At 45.2% G+C, this 22,615-nt stretch overlaps 3 long non-coding RNA genes and 1 pseudogene across 4 annotated transcripts; 1 reads left to right on the top strand and 3 right to left on the bottom strand.

Moving 5' to 3' along the window:
* The first annotated feature begins 1,006 nt into the window (after nt 1-1,006).
* Nucleotides 1,007-3,409, top strand: LOC124689407 (annotated as a pseudogene).
* Nucleotides 3,410-6,270: 2,861 nt separating this feature from the next.
* LOC124686145 lies at nt 6,271-7,621 on the bottom strand. Of its 2 annotated transcripts, none has more exons than XR_006997738.1 (3): nt 7,373-7,621; nt 7,109-7,268; nt 6,271-6,962 (listed from the first exon to the last, which is right to left on the bottom strand). It is a non-coding gene; the product is annotated as an uncharacterized LOC124686145 (long non-coding RNA). The 2 variants fall into 2 exon arrangements; XR_006997739.1 differs by having other exon boundaries at nt 7,109-7,264.
* Nucleotides 7,622-7,751: 130 nt separating this feature from the next.
* Nucleotides 7,752-8,773, bottom strand: LOC124686144. The gene is made up of 3 exons (XR_006997737.1): nt 8,665-8,773; nt 8,467-8,557; nt 7,752-7,867 (listed from the first exon to the last, which is right to left on the bottom strand). It is a non-coding gene; the product is annotated as an uncharacterized LOC124686144 (long non-coding RNA).
* A 10-nt stretch (nt 8,774-8,783) lies between these two features.
* On the bottom strand, nt 8,784-15,754 carry LOC124686142. Its single transcript, XR_006997736.1, has 6 exons — nt 15,585-15,754; nt 13,586-13,756; nt 12,500-12,643; nt 11,744-11,844; nt 11,159-11,313; nt 8,784-11,069 (listed from the first exon to the last, which is right to left on the bottom strand). It is a non-coding gene; the product is annotated as an uncharacterized LOC124686142 (long non-coding RNA).
* Nucleotides 15,755-22,615: the final 6,861 nt, after the last annotated feature.

Below are 22,615 nucleotides of genomic sequence, written 5' to 3'. Positions count from 1 at the left end.
TGTATATGTCTGGTCACTGCAATGCTGAAACTCTGCATTGATCTGGTGCTGGTGCAGGGGATGGCTAGTCGCCGGCGAGGACGACATTCCGTGGCTCATCTTTGGCTGATTCAGTCAGGCGTCCATCTCGGAGCTGTTGTGATGCTGCTTGTTGGTCTATTTGAAGTAATGTTTCGAATTGTTGTAATATACTACTCCTTCTGTCTATAAAAGTATGTCTTAACTTTGCTAAAATTTAGACCCACTGAGGACAAGGAGGCCAAGCCATGTGGTTTGGTTTGGCTGTCTCGACAGCCCTGGCAAGCTTCTTCTATGTGAAAAAATGCTTAAATTTTTGTTGTAATCTTTGTGTGAGGTTGGTATGATATTGCTCCAGTCCAGAAGCTATGTGAAAAGGTGTATTTCTTATATGCACCCCAACACCACCTCGGTCAAGCACACCTCCGACTCCCTCCGCGTCAGGTACCCCAAGGCCAAGGGTGAATGGTTCTCCTGCGCCACGGTGTGCATGTGGTGGAGGCGGGCATGGAGCAAGCTGCGCAAAGAAGGAGACTACACCGACCGACCGGCTAAGGAATTAATTTGTTGATTGATGATGAAATGTTGCGCGCGCTTTGATTAATTAATTGGTAGTAGTAGTACCAAGGAAATTAACGATTAGTTGTTCCCGGCCGACCGACCGACCGGCCGAAATTAGTAAGTACTCCCTCCGTCCACAAATGAGTGTACCTGCGGTAGTAGGAGCTGGGATGGCCGACCGACCGAGCGATTGTACTAGGAGGGCGTTGGTACAACAAACACAGGAGTCCCCGGCCGCACTCTGCTTTCCAGCAAACCAGAACGAGTCCTTGCCATCGCCGTCGCCATCATCAATGCCGGCCGCCGCCGCGACAGCACCGCTGGTGAGCCGCTGAGCCACCGCAACCACCAACTGGCCGACCCTACGCGCACTCATACCACCAGCCAATCACCAACCTCCCGTGCCGGTTCGCCTAACCATCAACCCATGGCGCCGCCCAGTCCCACGACGCCATCACCGCCGAGGTTCCCGCCGCTGTCGGCGTACGACCCGTCCGCGCGCGAGCGGCGAACGGCGGCGTCGGACCTGAACGGGACGCTGCTCGCATCCTCCTCGGCGTTCCCCTACTACTTCCTCGTCGCCCTCGAGGCGGGAAGCTACCTGCGCGCCCTGGCGCTCCTCCTCCTCGCCCCGCTCATCCTGCTCCTCTACACCGCCGTCTCCGAGCCCGCCGCCATCGCGCTGCTCGTCTTCGCCACCTTCGCCGGGCTCCGCGTGGACGACGTGGAGGCCGTGGCCAGGGGCGTGCTCCCGCGGCACTACGCCGCCGGGGTGCGCGCCGACGCGTGGGAGGTGTTTCGCGGGTGCGGCGCCGGGAGGCGGGTCGTGGTCACCGCGTCGCCGGCGGTCATGGTTGGCCCGTTCGTGAAGGAGTTTTTGCGTGCCGAGGTGGCTGGCACGGAGCTCAGGACGTTCGCCGGCGGAAGGCGGTTCACGGGGGTGATCGAGAGCGTGCTCGTTGGGGCGCGGAAGAGGGAGGTCGTGGAGAGGATGTTCGCCGGCGGCGACATGCCCGACGTCGGGCTCGGCGATCGCGAGAGCGACCACGACTTCATGGCCATCTGCAAGGTATATTCTTCTTGCTTCGATTCAGTTCATCCATTGTCAGTTTCTTCGATCAGTTTCTGTGAATTTCTGCCGATTATTCTTTGAGTGCTCATGGCGTCTCCATGAGCTACTACTCGTATCTTGTGGTGGCTGGAGTTGCACGAATTTTGTGTGGCTCCTAGCTTTTTCAGAGCACCTTTTCCCTCCCTGTCTGGCCATCAAAGAACAAGAAGGTTCCGTCTAGTTTTTACTTTTTACCTGCCTGTAAAAGTTTTCATCTGATAGTGGATTCAGGTTTAGATGTACACATGTGCTAATAATTATAAATTTAAACGTTCAAATAACTCACTTGTCCTAATTTCTTCTAATTTCGTGGTACTAATCAAACCATATCTTTCTCTGTGCTGTTGCCCTGTTGTTTTGGACAATGACAGTTAACTTCTCTTCTTTTTTGAGATGACAGTTAACTTCTCTTCTTTTTTGAGATGGACAGTTGGAACTTTCGTCAAGTATGTACTGCTACACTACTATTAGCAGATCGATCTTTTATATGTCTTGGCGCCAAGATTATTTACAGCTATACCGTTTGCTTGGTAGAAAAAAATTACCTCTAGTTTTTACCTGCCTGCAAAAGTTTTCAGCTGTCAGTGGATTCAGGTTTAGACTTTAGATATACCCATGTACTAGCTACTAACTGAATTTTCAATACTGACTTGGCCTAATTTCATCCAAAGTAGTGCCATTCAAATCATATCTTTCTCACTGTTGTTGCATGTCGTATTGGACATTGATAGTTTAATTTCTTCTTTTTTTGAGACGGAAATTTTGCTGTTGAATGGTCGTTAGTATGTACCTTGCCAGTCATCTTTGCTTCAGATTAACATAATTTACTCATCTTGGCACACCAAGATAATTTACTCATTTGTTAATTTCCCGCTCGTGTATGTTTGCAGGAAGCTTACATGGTGCCCACCAACAAGCGTGCGCCATGCGCTGCCGCCGACGCGCTGCTCTCCCGTGTCGTCTTCCACGACGGCCGCCTCGTCCGTCGGCCGGACCCGAAGCACGCGCTCTTCTCGCTGGCCTACCTCCCCGTCGGCTTCGCCCTCGCCTTGCTCCGCGTCTGTATCAGCCTGCACGTCCCATGGCACCTCGTCCGCCACGCCTACCGGTTTACAGGCATCCGCCTCACCATCCGCGGCACGCCACCGCCGCCACCTAGCCGTGGAATGCCGGGATCCCTCCTCGTCTGCAACCACCGCACCGCCGTCGACCCCATCTTCGTGTCCATCGCGATGGGGCGGCAGGTGACGTGCCTGACCTACAATGTGAGTCGGATGTCGACGGCCATCTCGCCGGTCCCGACGGTGGTGCTGATGGGGGACCGAGAGGTCGACAGGGCACGCATCGTGGCGCTGCTGGAGTCGGGTCGCGACGTGGTGGTGTGCCCGGAGGGGACGACGTGCCGGGAGCAATGCCTGCTGCGGTTCTCGGCGCTGTTCGCGGAGCTGACGGAAGGCCATGGACCCATGGTTCTTCTACATGAACCCGCGGCCCGGGTACCGGGTGACGTTCCTGCCGGCGCTGCGGCCCGAGGAGACGTGCGGTGGCGGTGGGAGGAGCGCCATCGAGGTGGCCAGCCACGTGCAGGCGGTGATTGCCAAGGAACTCAGGTACGTGTGCACTGGGTTTACCAGGAAGGAAAAGTACATGAAGCTCGCCGGCAACAACGACGGCAGCGTCACCGATGAGTGTGAGCAGAATGGCAAGAAGCTTGCCTGAATTGTGGAACTGGATATATGGACCAATTAATCGGTACTACCATGGATGATATTCAGGGTCGGACTGTCTACTGCTTCCCATATTCTTTTGCAAAGCATTTCTTTTCTCTCCATTTAAGCTGATAGTGGAGAGTTTTTTTAAGGTAAAACATACTTATATTAATGGACAAGCAAGTCGTCTCATTAAAAACCTTCCAGTCTCGTTTGGTTTCCTGATAAGGGAAATAGTGCGTCAGAAACTTGTTGCTCTCACATCACAGTACAATTACATCGTTTGTCAAGAGGCTTAAAAGAAAATCAGGCGGATCCTCAAACCAGTCCCTCCGCTTTACAAGCCAAAGTATGAGCTACTTCATTACTTTCCCTAGGACAATGAGAGACTTTAACATGAGTAAAATTACGAGCTAGAACTCACGTAGTAGAAGACGAAGTGGGCCTGCTTAGAAGATGAACTATATTGTTTCCTCTGTTTTCAAAAGATTAATTAACATTAATTGAAAGGGTACCTCGTGGAAAGATTAAACATGGATGACATGATGACGTGGATGACTGGATGAGGTGGAGCTATTAGATGCTTGATGATATGGAATGCTTGCATATTTATAGAAATGCTTTAGTGGGGAGCTGCTATTTAGAGATAAAAGATATATGCCTTTCAAAACTTGCAACTAGCTAGCCTATGAACACGCACTTCACTAGGTAGCAAAATTAGGCTTTGTGGTATCATGTACCGGATATGTCTAGCATGTGAGTTTGTAGAACATGGACAAGAGTTAGAGATTCGTGTATGTAAAGAAATGTTCTCTTTGTAATCAAATTTGATCCCAAACCTAAGGAATATCTTTAAGAGCAACATTTTACTGACTTATCATCCTCAATTATTCAAAGTACGCAATTACTTTTTTTGCAACACATCCTATAATTGTTGTAACGTGTTTTTATTCAACACTCTTTCCTACATAAACAACGGAACACAGGGGTCTGGATAAGGTGACACCATCCATCAGTACAGCCTTGTCGCCGTGGCATGAAAAAATGTGTACACAATGGAGGACATCATCTACAGACTTCTCTCATCCATCTGTTCCATTCCTTGTCGCCGTCCTGATATTTTAAACACTGGTCATCACCTCACATCTTGCTCAATGGACATACATTTGAAGATAACGGTCCAAAGCTTCTAAAATGAGCAATTAATACGTTTTATTCACTAGAGGGGGTAATTAGTATCACAAATGCATAACTAAAGGAAGAGCCATTTCAGACATCGTGCTGCTCGTGTCCGGCTGCATCGCTGGGTGTCCTAATCTATGGCAAGCTGGCTACGACCTTTGAGTAAGCCAGGTAGTAGGCAGCTACTCCGATGGGTGAAGCAGTATTAGCAGAATTGATCTTCTATGGTGTATAAGTTCGATTGCCTCCTATCTAGAACGGTGGCTTCAGATTGCTATCAAATCTGGGATCAATGAACTAAGTTTGTCGCTTCCTACTTGGTCGCGGATGAATGTGAGCGGAATGGCAAGAAGATTGCTTGAATTGTGGAACTGTATATATGGATATTCAGAGTCAGACTGTCTACTGCTTCCCATATTATTTCGCAAAGCATTTCTGGTCGATCCATGGTCCGGCCTGCCGGGAAAGAATAAACCCCAAACTCATATATCCAAACACACAGATCTGTAGATTTCTTTTTCCACGCAAGAAGAAAAAAAACAACAAGAAAAACATATCGCTGGGCATTACCTGGATCCATCGCCGGAAGATCCAAGATCGAGCTCCCTCGGAGCCGGCCGGCCAGCATGCGATCCCATCCACGAACAGAAACGGAGATGCTGCTTCCTCGCTCACCACTCCGTCGCCTCGCGAAGCATCGTCATCTCATCTCCTCTCCTCTCCTCTCCTCGACAAGTAAAAGTCAAAGTCTAAGTCACACACGCTCCCCGCACGCGGTCTTCCGCGATGGCCTTGTACTTATAGAGGAGATAGGCTGGTTTGAAAATATTTGGGGCAAAGCTAAAAGCGGGAAAAAAGATGAGATTTCGCTTTGGGTCTCTCCTCTGTTCGTTCGTTTCAATCCCTCACATCAGGGATGGTTTAAACCACACGGATTGATGACATGGCCCTTCTCCGGTCAAACAAGGAAAAACCAACAAGCAATGGCGGCTCGTTTTCCCGGAAACAATGGGAGGTCCACCGTCTTGCATGCCGAATCAGAGGGATTTCCTTTTAAATTTCACAATTTCTTTTTCTTCCACCGTAATAACTGTTTAATTCCTGAAATTCAGATACTAGCAGTTTCCCTATTTACAGCGGGATCTTCATTGTGTTTCATAGAGACGAGATATCCTAATTAATAGATAAAATCAATCAACCCAATTAACTCCTCACGGGCGGCTCGTTTTCCGGAACCAATTGGATGGGAGCAAGAACAACTGTTTGCATGCCGGGCGGAAGGATCAGAGGGGTCGCTTTTAAATTTCACGACTTTTTTTCCAACCGAAATAACAATACTCTGTTTACTTCCTAAAATTCAGATACTAGTTTCCCTATTCACCGTCAGCGTGTTTCACAGAGACGAGATACAGACAGAAGAATATACGTGAGTATAAGTTAATCCGTTGTTATGCATGCAGATTCGTCCATCACTACCTACGTGTTCATCTCTAGCCTAGATCGATTCTATCTGATAAGACTGAACAAATAAATAAAAAAGCAGAGCGTGGTTATCATCATGGTTATATCATCCTCAGCTGAATGTGTATCCTGGCCGCTAAATCCATGCACTACGCACCAATGGTAGATGATTTTTCATTGTCTCTCAGTTGCTAGATCAATCATACAATTAATTGCCGGCCACGGGACAACTTGTACTAATACCAAATCGTCTAAATTGGATTTATCAAATCTAAGCTACTACCAAATCAGAACCAATAGGCATATACACTACACTGACGCTCATGGACAGACAAGACAAAATATCCAATTCAAATCAGACGTAGCTCAAAATGTGACGTTGGGCGGAAATAAGGAAAATCTAATTCCTACATCTTCAAGTGCTCTAGCAATATTCTTTCAGCTTCAGGTTACAATGAAAACAAAATTCGGACAGTAGCAAGCTTCATAAGATCCCATGTCCGATGGATGTATGTGCTCACACTAATACATCAGCCAGATACAGCAAAGCCCATTCGGGAAGAACACACAAACTAGCAACTAGATATACTTGCACATGACCTCTTGTGCTACTAATACACTTGCTTACCAACATATATCTAAACTGCCCAGATCACAAAAGGCACCATGATGTCCCCAGGTTATCAAGCACATCGACTCATGTAAGAAAACCACGTCGGATCCGAGTCTCCTCCCTCCAGGCCAGCTACCAGCTCCAATTCTCCCTTTGTCGTTGTTGTTGCATCAGGGCAGCATGCTGCACCTCTCCCTCTCCTACACGAGTGCCACGGCAACCTACTAGCACCTCATTGTACCACTCCAGCGCCGTGTCCGACTACCACAAGTCAAACAAGGTTCAGCGCCTCGCCCATCCTTCCTACCTGCACGACATATGAATCATATGATCAGGTGAACATCATCACCATAATTCAAACTGGGTCAGCAGCTATCAAGCCGGAGCATAAGTACATATCAGATATCAGAGCACATCGGAGCCAAAGAAATGAAGGGTGAACCAACAGCTCACCGGACTCCAGATATCTTGTAACCAAGGCTGAGACACACGGCCGCCATGCCGAGGAGGTCGAAGCCATGGCCACCAAAGCCTGCACAGGAGGCCTCGGCAAGCCCAGGAGCAGCAGCACTGCCATCAATGCACCGCATAGCCAGTCCGCTAGAGGGTCTACCTAACAAGCACACAAGTTTCAGCAAAAAAAAGTAAACACAATGTCCGCAACAAGATTTTCTTGAGTGAAACAGCTTTCTATCAGGAAATGCACTACCAGCTCACATTTTGAAACAACAAAACCAAGGACAGAACCTCTTCGCTGTCATGAGCAGGAACATCTCTGTCCGCAGTGTCTCACATGCTGCATACCAGGATTCTTTTTTTTCTTGTAGCCCAAACAGTGTCCCTTGTCTCCCGAGGAGTCACCAGCAGCATGTTCTCTTCTTGCATCTCACAACTTGCTTCGACGACAACACAAGGAGAAGGGCAGCAAGACAATGGCTGCTCTACCCTTCATTTATCAAATTCTTCAAACTGCAGGGGAATCAGGTCAATAATTGCTCTGGTATGACAAGATCTAGCGGAAGACTGGCCTCAACCCTGCGCTTGGTGGGTCTTTCATGCCAGAAGAAAATGAGAAGTATAGCTTACCTGATCTGACTTGCGGATGTTTGGCTAGGCATAGATTTTCTTTAGCTTGTTGTTGTTGGTGAATATCTACAACAGAAAACCGGGCTAGGCGTAGATTTGCTTTAGCTTGTTGTTGGTGGTGAATATCTACAACAAAAACATGGCACCGGTCAATCCAGAAGGTAACTTCACAACTTAATTATACACATTAGGCTTAAGCTTTACTTCATTTTGTCAATTCCAGTATCCAACTTGATGAATACAAACTATCATAGTGCATACAACCATCATAGTGTATATCAAAAAGATAAGCTTTCATATGTCCAAATATAGAACCTAACTAACAAATAATAACTACTTTATACGTTAGACCAGAGAAAATTTCATGCAAAATATAGGGATGAACTATGTACATAAAGAGAAAATTTATTGAAGGATAGAGGACATGGCCAATCTACTGCCTATGTTACCACAATTCAACATCTAAAATAAGCTCCTCATTATTCACTTGCTTTGTTACCATGACACCCGAGTAGTAAGTTTAAGATCAAAGTCTAGTGCACTCAAAAAGAACCTAAGGACGTGCCCCCAAAATTTGGTTACTAACATATGTTAACCACATATACATAACAACATTCAGGAAGAAGTGCATCTATATATCTTGGTTATGTCAGGATCATACGCCACTTCTACACGTGACAATATCCACAAATAACATAGACGGGAGGGAAACAGACTGATCTTACTGCATTTACGCTGAACATTTCCTCACTTTCATGACAAAGATTAAAGGAAATGCAGAAGCAGAATTCTCATCAGCTCTTCCAATTCTACAACCTGGCATACCAAAGTTTCAACACTAAGTGAATGAACTACAGTGCAAGGACAAGTATTTCCGCGGAACAGGGCAATTGATTCAATCTTGTACATGTCTGTGTGCATACCTACGCATCATCGTCTTTGTTGGTGAGGACAAGGCAGGCCTTGCCGCTCCCGGCAACGAGGCTGAAGTTGTCCTCGCCGGCATCGCAGAGCCCCTGGAATGGTGGCCGGTAATATGAATCTACACTTGAACCAAAACATGGATAATCTCATATTTACAAAACATGGTAGTACTTTGTTTCCTTAGAATAGATAATTCCAAGTATTGTAGGAAATAAATTGTATTTGACCTAGTGGTTTCAATCCAGAGCATGGAAGTTAAATTGATCTTCATATGCTGTCAGCTGAAGAATAGAAACATAAAACACAAATCTACTCCCAGCAATACATGCCTGACTCTATCCAGGATACTAAAAGAATTAGTCGACATAAATGCAATTAACACCAGACGCCCTAGTTAATAAGTTAAATACAAAAGTACATGGCCTGACTAATAAAAGCAACCCAAGGAGCTCCCTGGAGGGGTGTGTAGCCATGACCATTAAGAAGCCAAAAATAAGAAGAAATATTATTGATTAGATTGACTGACAAATGATCGAAATCAGTACAACCAAATAATAAGAAAAAGGTCCAAAAGTAGTAACTCATATCGGCATATATGAGAAAAATATTGCGTAGATGGACAGACACAAGATTGAAAATATAGTATCACTATATTTTGGAGGATTTCACTAGACGTAACTACCCTATAGGTATCAAATATCATCAGTCTACCAGATTTAAGAAAAATATCAAGACGAACACAGAGACAAACCGCATAAACAACCATGCCATTATGTATGTACTCATAGGATAGAGTTTTTTCTCCATTCTCATAAGCTATTATTGTGCTAGTACGACAGACTTGACAGTCCTTCTAGCTCACGTACTGCCCTGGTGTGCTTCAAATCATGCTAGCTTATCTAGCTCAAACATGCACTGATGTTCACGTGTAATCAAAATTCGAGAAAGAAATGTCGATGCTAAGCTAAGCTAATTAATGAGTCAATGTTTAATTACCAAGAAAGTTGGAAATTTCAGCATGATCTCTCTTGCTTTTTTGAGCAATCAATCACAAATCAATGAATGGAAAATGTAAGTGCATAAAGAACACAACTCAAATGACATCTAAGTAAACAGTCCAACTCCAAGTGCATAAGCCAAACAAAAGCGGAACGAAATCTAGCATGAAACATAAAACACAAATCTACTCCCAGCAATATACATGCCTGACTCTATCCAGGATACTAAAAGAATTAGTCGACATAAATGCAATTAACACCAGACGCCCTAGTTAATAAGTTAAATACAAAAGTACATGGAGACACCTCTATCTGGGTTCTTCTTGAAGACATCAAGCACTGATGCCTCAATACTTGTGAAAACTTCACTGTCGGTAAGTCAACTAGAAAATGTTATAGGCTCCAGATATTCTCTATTTCATAAATCGGATGTTAGAGCTGATCTATTAAATTGTAACAGAAATAAAAGGAAAATCACAGTTTGACACCTTTTGATTAATCACACTGATCGCATGTGTACCTTCAAGAACACTACACGACATTTCTGCTTAAAATTAAAGACTAGAAAAGAGACTATTATTTTGTTTATGTAACATGGTGTCAGTTAGCAACGTGACATTTTGATACTAACACTAGAACTCTATGGAAAGGCCACATGATGATCCACTCGTTAGTCTTGACTGGACAAAGTTATTGCTTCTTCCATTCAAAACTAAAAAGTGATGTCTATAGCTTTGGAGTTGTCATCTTGGAGATTCTTACTAGGCAGAAGGCCACACATAGTGATAATAATAGCTTAGTGAGAAAATTCCTTGAGAATCACTCGCAAGGTAGGAAATCAACTGAGCTGTTCACTGAGGAAATTGCGGTGGCAAGAAATTTGGATCTTCTTGAACAGATGGCAGAAATCGCTGTGAATTGCCTTAACTTTGACGTGGATCTGAGACCGACAATGATAGAAGTTTCCTTAACTTCAGAAACAAATGGTATGCATAACATTTAAATATTTCCGAAAGTACACTCATATAAGATGTATTAAAGATCATCTCTAAATTCATCGGAACAACAATATACAACATCAGTATACAAGAAACTAGCATTCGTGTCTGCACATCTTTTCAACTGCATGCTGAGCAGAGAGTTAAAAGGCACAACATTCAGAGAGACTACCCAAAAGCAGTGGCCAAGTGTCGTACATGCTCGTGGCCACACAAGCTACCAATCTGAAGCCAAATGGTGGGTGCACTGTAATGAAAGAAACACACACATAACATGCATACAGATTTTTTAGGTTCACTCATGCATACACATTGGAAGTGGCCTTACTCTGAATCCCTCTGTCAGCGGACCATGAGATCCAATCAAATCCCGAAGGTATTAGGCGAGATTTTGACCCCTTTGAACACCTGAAGCATAAGTAGTACCATGTCAAATTCACGAACCAAATCAACATGAAAATCAGGAAAAAAAACAAGCAAGGTAGGGCATGGTGTACCTAGGTTTCGACGCGGAGCAGGTCGAGGAACAAACTGAGCAATAACTGACACATTATTACATGAATCCCACCCAACATAACTTTAACCTGCTCTACCAAATAAGGGTCGGAGGAATATCAACCGTTGTACCATTGTCTCACATGATAATGTGCACCTAAAACGACATAAACTTATATTTCACTTATCTGCCATATATGGAAGTTCAGGAAATGATAAATCAAATTGAACAATAAATATAAAACTCGGTATAGAATTCAAAAATAGGGCCAATCTAGTTCCTGGAAAGTTAAGCCAGCTTGTGATAATATAAACCCCATACAGCTCTCAAATTTATGACAAGACTAAGGAAATGACATTCACATGAGCAAAACTTTATGTGATGTATTACTCATAATTCGACGGACGTTACTTCAGTACGATGCCAAGATAGTTCCAAACGAAATGACAAATGACACAAACAGCATGATTAAAAATACGTTCTTGCATTTTGAAATTCTATAGCCCAGAGGAACTAGCAAGCAGTGTTACTACTTGAACAAAACAAAATTTAAGTTAAAAAACTGTGAACATGAAGGTGACCTTACCAGGCCTCATGAGCTCATGTGGATCAACAAGAGACTGACGGCTGAACCTGTAAGTTTCACATGTCCTCATACAGACCCCATGAATTTTCCCCTGTCACTGTCTGCATAAAGCGGGACAACTTCGAATAATAATGCATATAAGCAGTTCATTTCATAAATAGACAGCTAGTTCAGAAGATGGAAAGGTTCTGTGAAGACAATTTCTGATTGATTCTACACATCAAAAACATCAAAATCTGTAACATTGTAGATGGGTCTGTGAAGAAAATTTCTAAAGCACAACGAGTGGTAAAGCCAATTGAGGGGTCATCTTCCAGACCGGCGGGAGATAGACCAATGCTCCTGAATAAGATTGAGGAACTCATGGCTGTTTTTGTCCTTACATAAAAATGTTCAGCTATGCATGCCCATTGGCAACAAATTATAGATGCCATTGCAGCCCAACAACGGCACAAAGAAAACATGGATATCTACTTAACACCCAAATCACCATTTATATATCAAATGGGGACCAAAATAGGATGAATCATTATGCACGATATTTCAGCTTTAATATACTAGAAAAACAAAACCCAAATGCCTTAACTGTAATGGGAGTGGCACATTCGTTATCATACTAGAAAATAGGGTCATCATCCTATACACGCTTATGGACAGGGAGAAATGAACAATCACCACAGAAAGGCACCATTCTACATTTCTTATGTTCACCAAACCACATGCATGGCAAAGTGTACTCTACGGTTCTGTTCTTACCACAACATGAGCAAGATAATTCCTGATTCGACCTACTTCTCCCAGGTGGGTTGCAATCGAATCAGCGCTAGGCCTATCTCCCGCCGGTCTGGAAGATGACCCTCCTTGCTCCGAAGGGCAGAACGGACTCACAAGCCGAGCTCCCTGCACATGGAAGTTTCCCGTGAATGAAGCAATTGAAGAATCTGTAACTACCATAATATATTGCTACATGATGACATTTTCTAGATCTGGCCGAGAAGGAGTCACAAACAGTGTAAGAAGATAACTGATGTAGCTTTCCATAATCTACAGTGAGGCATTTAAGGATCTAAATTCAATAAACCAGCAGTTAAAACAAGTAATAAGGCATCCATTTGGTGCTGCAAACATGACAGTCTTGCGGTTGAATCAGGAACATATGCAAAATTTCACTCTGAGATAAGAACAACTTCAGTACCCACCAGACCGTTTCAAAATTTAACTGTTTACAAATCAAATAAGGTGCAGAGCTAGGAACAGTGAAACTGCAGATTAAACCATAACAACACTAATTAGAGGGAGAAGATAAATTACCATCAGACAATTAACTAATGAGGAATCGATAATCCTTTCTTGATACTTCCTATGAATCTATGATTCCCCTCCTCGCAAACTTCTTTCGGGAATCAAAAGATATTGCACAAGTGACAACATGTCAAAAGCATTTCGGCTAAACATTAACTACAAAGAAGACATATCATTTTGATTATTTCTTGTTTCGGACTACCCAGAAAGAACTCAGTATATGATCAAAGACTTATTAGCACTAGATAACGATGGAAACAAAAGAGATAATACTATATAGGAATTTTCCCGGAATAAAAAAATTCTAGTTGCACAAGATTATGCACATATGCGAATGAGGCACCAGAGACTGAAAATTGATGTTGAATAGCAATTAAAGTTAAATTTGACTGCTATAGAGCTACATCGATGAAGTACTTGATGTTTTCTTCTTCACCAAAGAAAGCAACAACACACAAATACAAGAAATTGGGTTAAGGTTTGAATGTTCATTTAGCAAAACATGGTAAGCAATGCAAATATAGCAAAAAAATCAATTACCATGGTTTCTAATAAACCGACACAACACCAAAGGAGGCAGTTGGCCTCAGAGTTTGGTGAACCAGGAGGGAATACATGAGGCCAAGTATTACCCTCCTCTACACTGGGCCAATCGGATTACATAGAGCCAAGAAAAGCATCTAGTTGATTTTTATCCATCGGCTTCTTTACCTGAAATATGAAAACACAAATCAAAATTTGCATTCGACAAGCATCTACACATAATCAGTACTAGGCCTAGCTAGTAGACAAAATACAAGTTGGCAGGCACATGGAAAAATTAGCATTCAACCAACGTCTACGCACGAGTTGGCCAGCACATGGAAAAATTAGCATTGAGTGAACATCCACAAGTTCGAGCTAGATAAAACCTAATAAAAATCATTCCAATCATTGCAAACTATCTAAAGTAGCACTATCTAAATATCCAGGGCACGACATTAGACTTCACAAGACGTGACCAACTAGTGTTACTATTCCCCACTGTAGCACATAGCAAACTACAGAACACCTTATCCATTATGTCGTCGCCACCCCAGAAACCAAGAACAATCGTGATGGCTGTGACCTAGAGTTGGAGGGGATTTAATTTCATTGAAAGAGCTGAGGATTTGCAGAAGGAAAAAATACCACGGAGAAGAATAGCAAACATTTGCCAGAGGCATCGCCGAAGTCCGTGACTGGTCACCGGAATAAATCAGCGAGGGCACAATGGGAGACTATGAAGCTGGCCCATCCAGAACCCGAGCTAGGCATCCACTCGTTCAGGTATAGCTGGTAGTAACCACACCATGCTTAGAACGCTTCTTTTATGGAAGATTTTCGTTGCTCATCTGCGGCTGTACCACTTCTTTTGGTAGGAACAAATAGATTCATTATTGCTTGTGTGTGCAAGCCTAGAAGCACACAGTTCACTTTTGGTTTAGAAACAAATACAGTCATCACTGCTTGTGTGTGCAAGCCTAGAAGCACACATACTGCTATTTGTAAGCCACATATTCTGTAGTTTACAAGTTTGGTCAGAGGTAGCAGGGTTCAGTTTTAGGTATATTTAGGGAACCAAATTCTCTTAGCTTGCAAATAGGTGCCAGGTTCGGTTAATTTGGTCATGACAGCTCAAACCAGTTCTGCAGAAATTAAAGTTTACCTGCATATCCTTTTCACTGTGAGCACTTTGTTGATGATGTCAATACCAGCTGCTAGTACCATATCTTTAAGAAATGTTTAAAACAAGTTCAGAACTGAATATCAGTCTCTGAAAATGTAGTAGTACATACTCTGAACCTTAGAGCTGGTGTAGCATGCTCTCTAATGGTCTTCTTGGTCAGTATATTTTCAGTCACACTTTCTGTAGGGTGTGTTATCACTAAGTTCAGTACATGCTTGAGCATGTATAGTCTAGTCCAGGCTGAACCATATCCCTCACAAAAATCTACACTGAGAAGAGAACCTAATTACCGATGCTCTGCAAATCGTTTCCTCTGTTTTCTGAATTTTCAGGAAATGTGCAACCTTATAAATTTTGTAACTAATTCGTTTTAAATGAGAAACATACATATAAGCTACCAAAATGTTAAGAAAAATGAGATCCACATCGCAGTATAAAAACCATGTCTGTTTAAAAAACTTTTAAAATAAAATGTGGTATAGCGCATCTCTGCATCACAACTCCAGTTGACACTTGAAACTTGAAGTCCAGAAACTTTGTAAATGCACACAACGAATCTGCAAATATCTTTTTATATAGCTGCATGAAAATTGCATTTTACCCACATAGTTGGCTGACGACCAGAAAAGAAAAGAGTTGGATAATTCAGCAGAACATAAGACCTTAAAACTCAGACGACTAACCATCATAGAAATACTGAAAGGGCTAAAAAAAGAGGAATCGTTAAAGTTCTGAAATCCAACAGAAACTAAAAGTGAGAATCGATCAAGGTGATAGATTGGGCTGCACCTTTGGAAGTTATTGGAACCATTGAGGAGTGAATAAAATTACCTAGCAAACTTCGTTGCGAGGTAAAGGAAGGGCTTCTCATAGTGGTAGTTGCTCTTTTTCATAGTACCGTAGGTTTCCCATCCTTTGAAAAGTGACTTGTTTGGCTTTAATTAACCAGCCTCTTTTTTACATCAACCTTGTTACCACCAGGAAGAATGTGGATGTTCTCACACACCCTGCATGAGAATAATTAGACGTCACAACTCATAAGCATACTCTAAACATTTACCAAAGAAGATTGCAACAGAAGCAGGCCTACACAAGTCTCTGCGCCACGCAGGAGCAATCTTGTAAGTCAGCCGTGAAGTGACATCAAACAGAATGATCGCATAAACATATAATGTCCATGGGAGAGGAGGTTCCGTCAATAGTTTTATCTCAGCGGGTGTGGCCATTGTTGTACATGTGCAAGGGGCAGCATTATTGTCTAGCTAGTCAAATACAAGGAACATAATAACACAAATGCAGATCACCCTGCATGGGAATAACTAGACATCAGAACTCCGACCCATAATCAGAACATTTACTAAAGAAGATAGCAACAGAAGTAGACCAACACAAGTCTCTGCGCCAGGTAGGAATATTCTTGTAAGTCATCCTTGAAGTGACATCAAACAAAATGATCGCACGCTGACCATGGATATTGCAAAATTAATTAAAAAGAAAAACCAGTCAAGCATATTAAAAACAGTAGCAACCCAAGAAAAGTACTATAAGCATTTAACAGAACTTCAGACAAAGCGACGCATGATGCTGATAAATACACCTTAGGAGCAACAAATACTACAAAAATAAGGAAACAATTTACAAGTGAACTAAGACATCCACCTATTGAGATAATACAATTGATTCATATGCAGAAACATTAGCTGAATCTTCACTCTGTTTCCGGAATAACTAACACCCTAGGAACAACAAATCAATAATTAAGCTAAGCAAACAATAGGACACCATCATATTCAGAAGAAACATTTGCTGCAACTTCACTGTCTTTTCAGAATAAGTAACAGATAACACTTACTAGTGTACATCCCTAAGGCCACCGAACTCCTTTTTTTCCCAGCACAGAAATGTCCCATGAATAGAAGCAAATCTTTCCACACCTGGTGGTGAAATCCAATGGGTGAACTTCAACACCAATGGTTGCTGCAAAGATACATTTAATGCATCATTTAGCTGTTACGGATGCTAAAATACAGGGGCAAACGAGAAACTTAGTTCGCTGCACACACAAGTTCGTTCTTAATCTCCATGCTAAGAAATATCAACAAAAGTAAATATGCTCTGATTTACTTCAAAAGTAGTCCACTGTATGTAAAATGTAATTAGGAGCATTCAACACACAAAAATCAAAAGTGGCAATATATACTGCAAAAATATCTATCAAGTGAATTTGTTGAACTCGAATGTTAAAATATGTATGCAACATAGGCTCTTGTACATCAATATTATGATGGATATAAAAATCTTTTCGGCAGTTTATATTAGACAAAATATGAGTGCTCCAATAAATCTGCACCCATGATATATCTACATAGTGCAGAAGATTTTTTTTTTCTCATGTAAACATAGACATGATTTTGAACAAAGCGAGGAGTGTGTAGCAAATATGAATCAGACTCAAATCAATTTGCAAAATGATTGCAGCTGTAAAAGTCTATACAAGCGTGTCCAGCACACACAAGTTTGATAACGAATTGGTGCCCCTGTACTTCGCAATGCCGCCGTCCGCCGATCTCGGCAGCTGGCCTAAACCCTCGACTAGTAAGCACATAAACAAGAACTAACCAATCGTATTCAATTGATCGTGGTGTAACCTTGACTTGTCCAATTAAGGAGATGGGTTCTTGCCTACTACTTGACAAGACCCTGAAGGGCCTCCGCGCTGGAGCCAAGGACCAACATGGCTCAGGCGCTGAGCATTCTGGCCAGACCTTCCTTCCTGGTCGAGGTAGGTAGATGTGCAGCAGGCCACATCTCCTCGCGCCGCCGGGTGCAGACAAAGGAGGCCCTTTTCCTTCCTTTCCCGCTTGTGAGGCGTGGAGGAGGCACTGCCGCCCGGCAGGGAGGCGGTGGAGGGTGCCAGGTGCGCAGCGGGGTGTACAGCACAGCATGAGCCCGCCGTCGTCATTGGAGGCGCGCGCGCAGCAGGTCGGCCTCCTTGCCGCCGGACCTGACCGCCGGCGATGGGGCCAGCCAGCCATACCGCGTAGGAGGCCGGGGAGGAGCAGCAGCAGCCGCACGAGGGCGGTCTTGTTCGTCGTCCATGGCGCGCGGCCGGCAAGGGTTTGGGCGCGGGAGTGGGATTGAGGGCGTGGGATGGCGGCGGGTGTAGGGGATTTGACCCGGGGAGGCCGGCGAGATCGAGGCTCCGGTGAACGATTGGGAACTTGGTCGGCGGCGGATGAGGAGGCCGGCGAGCTTCAAGGCTCCGATGAAAAGGGATGTCACCGATGACACCGCTCCTAATTAGTCTCTACCTACCTAGTAATACTAAACCCCACTAATTAATCTCTCCTTTCACCTCGGCAATACCCTCTAGCTAGCCTAATTAATCTCTCTACCTAATTAACGCCCAACGCATTGGCTTTGGCTCTAGCTAGCCATATTAATCCATGGTCACGCGCCGCCGTTTAATTGTGGTGGAGAGTAAACCGAGGTCCGTGACAAGCATATGAATATGAAAAGTCCAATTCCATTGCTTCTAAACGACCAACCTAGTAAAATGAATTGAAGTTAATGGTTTACTCGCCCTTTAACTCAAACAATATAAGAGCAAGATCAATAGTAGTGTAGCCCGCTGCGCTATAAGATATATTATTTTATTTCTTATAGCCAGCTGACTGAATCTTATTGTACTTGCGTCGGCTCTGGGTAAGACCTTGTCGAGCATCATGTAACAAGAGGCATAGGTGTCCTAAACCCACTACAGTAGAATTGTACAATACCGGCATTTGGACTAACATTTGTTGTTTCATTAATTAAATGTACGCAAGTGCAAAAAAATATGCATAAGAGCCACGCCGACATGGCGGTGCAATGTGGTCTACACCGACGTCGGGTGATCCCATCCCACAACACCGCCGCCGCCAACCGTCCTCGTCATCTCGGGATATATAACCAGAACCTACCTTATGTCATTGTTTCGCCCGGAAAAAGAATGAAGTTATTTTGATAGAACGAAACAAGTGATTGCTAGGTACCACATAGAATTGTATCCTTCATGTTATTCTTTGACTAACTTGTCCTTTCTAGTTCTCTAAGTGTAGGATAACTTTGGAGCGGCCTAACCTTAAGCCCCCACACCGTATCCCTAGGTGGGCCGCCGCCACCACCCAACACATACATTGTGTAACTCGAGGGATTCAACATACTTCGCTTCCGTACTTGCTTCTTCCTTGCTCGTTGGATCCTAGCAAAAGAAGTCATGCAATCTCTCTTGTTTTGGCTCACTTTCTTGGACAACAACAACAATTGTCAACACAAATTTGATATTAGATTTTCATCTAGGGTTTGTGTGGGTCTCTCTGAATCTTGCATGTCAAAATTGAGGACGCGGAAACCTATTTAATGTGATTTATGTGAACGGTAACAAACAAGATGCCCCGGAGCTTGGTGAGGCCCATGGACATGCCCATGTCGTCAGCGATAGAACGGAGACGGCGTAACTAAAATCACATCAAATCACCACTTGTATGAAAAGCTTGTGTATTTTCGTTTCTCGAGCTGTAAAACATGGGAACATATGAAGCCGCACTGAAAACCCATCCAATAACAAAGTTGTGCTTCGGATTGCCCTATTCACCAATAACCTTATCTACCCATATTAGAAGTCAATGCTAAACAATTAGGGTTTTTAACATGGTGGACCGATGCAACTCAACAAGGAAGCTCTGGCCATATCGCCACGCAGTGATGAGGGCCACAACCTATAATTTGCACGAGACAAGATCTCAGTTCTCTTTGGTACTTGTTGGGATCAGCAGCACCACGAATCTGTGACATGGTCTCGCCAAATTAATCAAAAAGCATGCGGCGCACTGAGATGGATGCCGCAGATATATTGCGACAATTGTCGAATGGACTGTGAGCATGGGCAGCACTATTTCCGTGGTGTTTACGTATGGTATGTAACCATTCAAATTTTTATAAAAGGTGTTAGAACATGCTGAATTTTCAAAAAAGTGTTAAATTTGTTGAAATCGACCTAGAACTATACCCTAACATTAAGGACACACGGAAAATTTGAAAGTCAGCTCGCACCTGAAAAAAAAAGGGAAAAAAGAAAACACACCTCCTAGTCGATTCACCTCCCTTTCTCCCACAACACAAAGCCACGCGCCGGGAAACCCTAGCTACTCTCCTGCTAGCATCAGCGAGTCAGCAGCTCTCCACGAAGGAGACCGGTGTTGGAACACCAGAACAAGCGTAGGACGGACTGCTGCTCACCTCCCCCGACCTAACTTCCCCTCTGTTTTGCCTCACCAAAATGTTGCGAAACCTAGCGGTGGTTTTGTCGACCGGGCGTCGAGCATGCCGCCACCTAACCATCACGCGGTGCGGCTGCACGTCGTCGTCGATTCACCGCCTGTGAGAGCCGTTGCTCGTCCACAGGAACCTCCAAGGTCGCCGCCGCGTGCGAGCTCCGGCTCCCCTGCCTCACCGGCGTCACCGTCGGGCTAACCCACGCTGGGACGAATCACAACCGCCTCAAAAGTTGGCATGTCACCGATCCAAGGCCAAAACTGCTTCACCAGTCACACCACTCCTAATTAATTACGCACTTAATTGGCTCCTAATTAATATATCTACCTAGTTAATCCCACTAATCTCTCCTTCCACCCTCCCATCTTCCAGCGGAAATACCTCTACGCCCAATGCATTGGTTGCAACCATATTAATTCATGGTCACGGTTTAATTGTGGGGGAGTCAAACGAGGCAACTATCGGTCCTTGGCACGCATATAAAAAGTAGTACATGTGATAAGCTACTCAAAAATATACGTCTCGTCCAAAAAAGAGAGAGCGCCTTGGTCGCTCCCCGCGGGCGACCTGGGTGCTAACCCCATCCACCAGGAGAAGCTCCGCCTCCAACCTCATCCCCCGCTGCCGCCGGCAAGCGTCGCCGGGCAAAGCTCGGCGCGGCGTGGGCGGCGGCGGGATCTCCCTTCCCCGCTCCATAGGCGTGCTGCGCGGGGCAGCTTCGTCGACCGGCGGCGCGGGCCGACGCCTGGCTTTGGCGCAGGGCGGCGCGGGGCTCCCGCTGCTGCTTCTTGGTTGGCCACGCTCAAGCGAGCGCTGGTGCAGTTGAGGCTGGCCGCGCTCAAGCGAGCGTCGCGGCGGGTCCTTCGCGCTCAAACGAGCGGATGGCTTCAGAGCGGACGCTGAGGGTCTCGGCCTCGGGTTGCGGCGGTCGCGACCATCGATTGTTGAGGGCCCTGGTCTGGCTTGGTTCTTCGCAAGCGCGCTGGCAGCCTGAGAGGTCCATGGTGCGGTGGAGGCATGGGGGTCGCTGCGGGCAGGGCCGATCTGGGCTTCTACGGGCCCACAGCGCGGTTCCTCGATGGCGTGGCGGCTGGTGACCGAATCTTCGATGGCTCCCGTCCTGATCTGGTGCTCCGGCAGCTGTTGGCTACGGAGTGAGGTGCTGCTTCTGGCTGCTGCGTCGGGTGTGGGCGTCGGGTGGTCGGCGGCAAGGTCCCATGTTGGTTGCGCTCCTTCTACCCGAGCTTCAAGCGGGGCTCGACGGCGGAGATGGCATGCCAGGCGAAAGCTTTGCACCTATTTTGAGTAGGTGTCGATGACGGCGGTACCCGTGGGTGCCGTTCTCCTTCTTGAAGGCGTCTTCGTGAGCTACATCTCTTGTCGTCGCGGGTGTCGGTGGTCTTTGGGTGAAAACCTCAGCTCCCTGGGAGCGGGCGACGGCGACATCTATGTCGCTACCTTCTTGAAGGCACTGTCTTTGGAGGCCTCGACACTTGTAGTGTGGCAGGTTTGCGTCAACTAGGCTTGGTTGCCTTGCAGCCGAAGTTGGTGGACGCCGGGGCAGCGGCTCCGGACGGTGGATTGTGCGTCGAGGTGGCGGCCTCGAATAGCCTTGCAGCTACAGGCATATGGGGTGTGGTTGTGGTCTAGCAAGGCAAGGGTGGCGTGCTTGTGCTACATGGGTAGCGAGTCCGTCGGCCCGATCGACGATCAGAAGGTCGGTCTGGCTGGCACGTCGGGGCGGCGGCCTCGTATCTTTTGGCGGGATGTTCGTGGTCTGCGGATGGTCGTCTTATGTAGTTTGGGCTACGAGGCATCTAGTCCGTGCGGCGTTGCGGCTCATGACTGAGCAGGGGAAGCTGGAGCGGGGGCTCTAGGCACGGATGTGTTTGTTTTGTGCAATGGTGGCTTTGTGTCGTGTGGGTGACGAGGCTCTGTTGTTTGTGCGGTTTTCTGGCCCTTTTTTCCTCAAAAACAGGGTCGATCTATACGGTTTTTGGACCCGGTTTTCCTTATAAATTGGGTCAACTGGTCGTCTTGACCTTCTCCTCTATTGCGATGAATATAGCAGTTCTCATGTTGTTATTCAAAAAAAAAAAGCTACTAAAAAACAAACAAAAAGTATAAAAAGTTCAATTATATTGCTCCTGAACGACCAAGCTAAAAATAACTTGAAGTCACTATATCCACCGCATGAGTGTGAATCGATGTGATTTTGGTGCATGATCGAATGAAGGAATAAATAATGGATGGGACTCGTTGTGTACGTGGCTCTGCACGCCGCAAGCTAGCGAGGAGTCGCGTCGTAATTAGAAGGGAAGTCCAATGGAATTACGGAAATCACGGAGGTTTATTAAATCACGCGCGCGGGATGAATCGATCGGCCAGGAATTAAATCGCATGATTCGCCATCATTACGTCAAGTCATGATTCGGCTCACGCGCGCCGTGGACCCCATCATCGTCTCCATCACGCTCGCGCTGGGCCGGCACGTCACCTCTTTTCTTCACGCAAATGCACCACCCTCCTCCCAATCCGAATCCTAG

The sequence above is a fragment of the Lolium rigidum genome, chromosome 2 (genome assembly GCF_022539505.1).
Source record: "Lolium rigidum isolate FL_2022 chromosome 2, APGP_CSIRO_Lrig_0.1, whole genome shotgun sequence".
Classification (NCBI taxonomy): domain Eukaryota; kingdom Viridiplantae; phylum Streptophyta; class Magnoliopsida; order Poales; family Poaceae; genus Lolium; species Lolium rigidum.
This window is presented reverse-complemented; position numbering and strand designations above follow the sequence as displayed.